Source organism: Corvus brachyrhynchos, unplaced genomic scaffold, assembly GCF_000691975.1.
Source record: "Corvus brachyrhynchos isolate BGI_N302 unplaced genomic scaffold, ASM69197v1 scaffold12, whole genome shotgun sequence".
Taxonomy (NCBI): Eukaryota; Metazoa; Chordata; class Aves; order Passeriformes; family Corvidae; genus Corvus; species Corvus brachyrhynchos.
The window spans coordinates 853,864-859,863 of record NW_008237885.1 but is presented as its reverse complement, the minus strand read 5'-3'; the positions used below and the strand labels follow the sequence as shown (position 1 = coordinate 859,863).

General features: G+C 42.1%; 1 protein-coding gene across 4 annotated transcripts in view; it reads left to right on the top strand.

Moving 5' to 3' along the window:
* Positions 1–550: 550 nt before the first annotated feature.
* The window catches only part of FARP1 (FERM, ARH/RhoGEF and pleckstrin domain protein 1), a 203,470-nt gene continuing 198,020 nt past the window's right edge, over positions 551–6,000 (top strand). Inside the window, exon 1 of one of the 4 annotated variants that reach the window (XM_017732620.1) lies at positions 551–632. The gene's annotated coding sequence lies outside the window, so the exon portion shown is untranslated. The remainder of the gene's footprint in view (positions 633–6,000) is intronic. The other 3 variants (XM_017732621.1, XM_017732618.1, XM_017732619.1) reach the window with 3 other exon arrangements.

Genomic DNA, 6,000 nt, shown 5'->3' with positions numbered 1-6,000 from the left:
CTCGTCCCCGGCTAGGGCCACCCCCCCGGTTTTCCTGAGTGGCTGTAGCGACTGCAGCCGCCCGGTCCTCCCTCCCTCCCTCCTCCCTCACACCCAGGGGAAGGCAGAAGTGGCTCCAGCCTGGTGTACTCGACACCTCTGCCATCACCTTGCTCGTGTTCGAGCTGGAGAGTTCGCCAGTTTAAAACCGAATGTTGCCTTCTCTTCGTTATGATCAGCCTCAGACAGCCGGGAACCGCTGGGGAAAGTTTAGAGTAAACTGCAGTTTATTTCCAGAGCGGCAGCTCATGTGCAGTAGGCCTTAGCTTTTGTGATACGGCTGCTTTCTCTCTTTTTAAAGCAGGCGTAAACTCCGTGGAGTTGATTTAAAATTGCTGGATTTGCTTGACTGCCGGCATGAAATTACTGCGTAGCATATCTTTTTCGGTCGCAGCCTTCTTACTTGGGTTACCTTCAAAGAGATTTGTCCCTCGAGAGTGGAAAGGTGATTGCTCTAAAGGAACAGCATCGATCAGCTGTTGTGTTATTCATATCTTCCAGATACTTTTGACTCCTGCTCCATGCATTGCTTCCAATTCACAGCGGGCAGCTGATGTTGGAATCAAGCCAACAAAAATAAAATTCTGAAGGAGGTCAGTTAAGAAAAGCCCCAGAAGTTTTCTTGGAATTAAGACCTTTCTTTCCTCTCCTTCTGGATGTTTATGCGAGTATTGTGATACCTAGCTAATTGGTGGATCTGAGCATTTTAGAAATGATGCCGCTTGCCAAGAAAGTATGAAATCCTCTTAGCTTGTGCCTCACGTGTCCGACCTGCCGGGGTCTCGAAACTCGGGTCTGGCTGACAGGCAGGACAGGACAGGACGGGAGCTGTGTGTGCTGTGCCCGCTGCGCTGCTCCCTGGGGCTCGTACTTACCCTGCTGGGCGCATGATGTGCGCACGGGGTTCTTGGTGAGGCTGGGCAAGAGCTGGTCTTCCCCCTTTGCTCTGGCATTCTCCAGTGTCAGAAGTGTCCTGACTCTTCAAAGGGTAAAAACTCAGCAAAGTGTGCTCAGCAAAGGGTAACAACTCTGTGGCTCAGGAATCCCGCCAAGCGTTTGTGCTTTCCAGTTCAGAACTTCATTCTCTTAGATATGGTTTTGCTCCAGGATTTGGCAGACTCTCTTTCCTTTCCTTTGCAAGTAACAAAATGAGGGGTTATATGTAATACATTGAATTACGATGGCTATTTTTGAAAGCTTAGACGTGGCTGTATCAGGCCAAACACGGTGCAAATTCTTTTATCCCCACGGAATTAAGCTCAAATGTAGAACTGTGGATCCCTGTGGAAGGGATAGTTGGCAATAGGGCCAACTTGTCATCATGGGAAGGGGATAGAAAGCTGTATTTCTCAGCTTGTTTTTTGCACTGTCTCGTACAGTCAATTAAATTGGAGTTTTTTTCTGCTGTCTATTTTTTGAACTAACCAAACACACTAGGAAAGTGGGCAGAGTATTTGGCAAAGGATAACGTGGAACTTCAGAATGTCAAAAGTTGATATGAGATTGAATGTGTAATAGCCAAGCTTGACTTTTATTTAATGGCTGGACTTGAAATTGGATTTTTTCCTTTTTCTTTTCCCAAGGTTGACACAGTTCATTAATCATTTTGTAATCAATATCTTTAAACATGCTACTTGTAACCAAACTTTTCGAAATAAAACTGTGGAAGGTAAATGACCTAAGGGGAAATGCCACTTAAAGGTGATGGTTAGAAAAAGGAAAGACTTGCCCCATGAGATGTATTTCTGAATTAAAATTCAGACAGAGAATTCTGAATTTATAGAGTTACTCTGTAAATTTTCCCAGCTGATGTTTAGATTAATTTAACTTAGTGAAAAATCTAAACTTCCACTTAAAAAATTCATATATGATGATAATTAGCAGCTCTTCTAAAAAAATATATATTAAAAAATTTGACATTGATGAATACGAGGCTGCCAGTTCTGACAGATTTTTAGATTATGTATGCTTCTTGATGGAGCTATGCAAAAAAATGCTTCTCTGGTTTGAAATACCCTTACATTAAGTCTTTACTTGCTCTTGGGCATGCTTTTCTTAAAGGGATTGACTGCTGTGGAGGCACCCAAACTGGGATGTGTTAGGGCATGAACCTGGAGAAGGTGGTCCACAGGACTCTGCTGTTTTCATAGTGTTTGCAGGGACAAGTTGGTTGTTGGGCAGAGAAATCCCAGGGCTGACAGTGGGCTAAAGAATCAAGCGCTCATCGCCAGCTGGGTGCGTCCCCTCAGGTTTTACAGGTGGAAAACTGTGTGTTGGCTGTTCCCTGCTTGTCAGTGGTTGTCGTCCCTCTTTCCTGAGACTGGAATTTGAAGTGCAGGTCAGTGCTCTGACCTTGTCCTCCCCTCTGCTCCAAACTCAGATCTGCATCTTGCTGACTGCAGTGGGGATCTGGATCCAGAACTTCCAGAGGATTGACTCAATTCACCTTTTAAGCTTACATTCATATTTAGGAAGTATTTTTTGTAACTGTAGGATTATATCCCTAAATGAAGCTCTTAGTGGATGTTTTCAGCAGTTAAACCTCTGTGTTATTAATCTTGGTTGAATTCTAGTGCTGAATCAATGTATTAGCATTGTACTTTCCGTGCTGTGCTGTTAGTGTTAGGGATTAAACTTACTGGGTTTGGTTTCTGGTTTGATTTTATTCCCCCAACTGTTTTTTCATGGTTCTTGTCTGTGCCAGTGCCCTTATTTTATATTGTCTTTTTTAGAAAAGCATCATAAAAATGCTGTTTATTGAATTTGGGTCCACCAACTTGTTCTGCTTTTTCTGTTTCTTCTTTTAGAAATTGGCATGTTTATCTTAAAAGGCCCTTACAAGGCTCAATTTCATGACTTTGAAAGGTTGCAGTTTGTGTATTTTCTTTCTTTATTTTTTTCCTTTTTTTTTGGTGTATTTTTCTGACTGGCTGAGTGGATGGTGAAGTTTCTAGTTTACAGATGGACTGCTGAACTCAGGAGAGTTAAAGGAACAGCTTGTTTTTCTGTTTGTAGAGGCACAGAAGACTAATTACAGAGGTATAAAAGGTCATCAGGCTCAAGTCAGCTCTGAATTTGTGCAAAATGTCAGTACATTTGGCCTGCAGAAATGTAGTCAAATCAGACAATTAGGTCAGTCTTTGTGGGTTGTGGGCACTATCTTGTTTGTCATCAGTTGCAGCATGATGAGCTTTCTGACCTTGTCTGTAATGAAGTAGACTTGATTAAATATTATGAGAAAGGAAAATACGATATGCCTTTTGGGGGATTTGAGAAGCAGGGATGATCCTTTGCAACTACATTTCTTTTTTCTTTATTCTGGAAATATAAATGGAGGAAATTGTTCCTAATGTTTGGTTGTCAAAAAGGACTTAAAGAAAAAAAAAGAATGGTGTCTCTGTTAGCTGGTACTCACATAAAATGAAGCTTTGTTGGTGAAGTTCAAGAAGGTGCTAAAGTTCTGTTTTCTGTTGACCTCGTGTGGGAACTGATTTTTGTAGTGTGCCCTTCAGTGTTACGCAGTAAATTCTGTACAGCAAAAGCTGGTTTTGTGTTACTGTATAATACGGAGAAAAGAACTTTCTCAAGCCATGAAATCTGGATGCTGAGGCTTACAGGAGAAGATTTTTTTGTACAATACACATTTGTTACTAGGCATGAGGAAAACTGGGGGGTTGGGTGATATTTTGGTGTAAGGCAGGGATGGTGTTTGCAGACAATGTTTTCTTTCCCAGGTTATAAATCAGGTGTAGTGGTAAAAGTCCACTGGAAGGAGGTGGGAGGCTGTGTCGCTGAGACACTGCTTCCCTTACAGGTGATGCCTACGCTCTGCTCTGGTGTGTACCATTAAAATCAGGTTTTTGGCTACCTTTGCATCAGTGCTGGAGGCTGCTGACCCATGGCACGAGATTTATCAAATGAGTAGCAATGTTAACAATTACTTCAATCCCCATTTCCTTCCAAACATGCTGTCTTGGGGTGGGGGAAAAGTAATGGTTTGGACCTTGCAGGGTGACTGAATTTGCCATAATGGAAGTATGTTAAGAAACTATTATGCTCCCATTTGACATGTGATCCTGCTGTCTTGTAAGGCTCTCTAAATTGCTGTTTCAAATTCTCACCCTCATTAGGGGTAACACAGAAGTGAAAAGGCCAAGTTGTGCGACCAAAGGGGACCTTCCCCATCTCCCCTAGGCATAGGAGCTTTCTTCAGAGCATCTATTTCTATAATACAAGGCATTTAGGTGTATAATGCACAAAGTATTACAGAAATTCAGCAACAGATGATGTGTCACATGGACAGTTTTATCTGAGGAAAAGCTGTGACTTTCTGAACAGAGATACCAGATCAAGCCATCCTTGTTTGAAACAACTGTGTCTGAGTGCAGGCACTGTGCTCTGTATACAGAGGGAATATGGGATTGCTGCCTCAGGGACAAGCTACTTGGGCATCTGGGTTGTCTCACACAAAACACTGACAGGGAAGAGCACACATTTTTGTAGGTCAGAAGATGACTTACTGGTAAACTGGAAACCCTAGCAGTAACAGGAGGGAGTTGGTATTGTTGGACGCTTCCTTTTCTGAGCTGGGGCTGCTGTTTCTGCTGGCCACCACTGGCCTGCCTTTCTGTGTCTTTCACGCCTGATTATTGCAGTCCCAGTAGTTTGATCGCTGGTCACTAATAATACTGACGACTGTGTCTCCTTAATCAAGGGCCCTTATTTTCTGTCACCTGCACCACAGGCATGGGTCAAGAAGACACTTGTCAGTGTATTGCAATAGCACAAAGGGTCTATCTGCTCAGTAACCCGAGTGTGTTTAATTGGCTCTTTCTGCGCCACATCAGGCATTTTTCTGTTGGTTACGCTCTTTCAAGTAATTTATTTCTGTGCCTGGATTAAGAACTTGACCTGCAGATGTTATGCATTCACTCCTTCAATCTCTGAGTGTTATTTTTGGACGAGTCCCAGCCTCTGTCTCTCCACTGAACAATACCAAAGGTGTTCCACGGGGACCTTTGCTAGCCCAGCAATGGAGCACTGGCAGGCTGCTCATTAGTCTTTTATGTCTCTCCTTATCAGTTTTACTGAGAAACTCCCTATCGCTTTGGTTGCACATGTTAGAATAATTAGGCTTCCTGTTCAGCAGGTTTATGTGGCATTGATTTTGGCCTGAAAGTTTAGGGGAGGGGAAGGATACCATCAAATTGTATGAAATGGCAAGTATGTCTTCCGTAGTTGCCTTTTTCCATTGTGAGTTGGGTTTAAAACATACTCTTGCACAAAAAGAGGCAGAAATCCCAAGCAGACTTTAATGCTACTTAAAAAGGAGGTGTTCTCCCTTGCATTAATAAATAACTGAACATAAATCTTAAATTTCTAAGAGGAAAAGAGGATGTGATGGTATCACTGTTCAGTTGGAAGAGGGCTTCACATAATTCAGAGACTCTGGGATCACAGCAGGTATCAGACAGACTTGGAGCATTTCCCTGGCCACCCTTGTCTTCCTACGATTATGGCAAGGGAGGATGGGATGTTGTTTGGAGATTAAGTATTTTTTTTTCTGTCCATCTCTCTCGTATTTCCAGTTATTCTGGAGTTTGCTGCTGCTTGTGGCTTACCATCAAAGTGAACTTAATTTGATTTGGTTTTATTTTGTTAATTCTCTTCAGTCTTATGATTGCAATAACAGTGATTACAACTGAGAAGTCTCTGGCCAGCTATTGCTGTGGTGTATAATAGCAGTGTCTTTTTCAGATTAAGAAAAAGTAGGATTTGTTTAGTTTGTCCCGCCTGAGGTTATTTTCTCAAACATCCAGGCTAAAAAGGAAGGTAAAGCTCTTGTAAAAGTAAGAATCTGCAGAAATGGTGTTGTTTTTTTATTTATTTTTTCTCAAGAGTTTCCTATTTTCCAGGAAATTGTTAGTATTCAGGCTCTTAAAAATACAGAAAATACTAAAG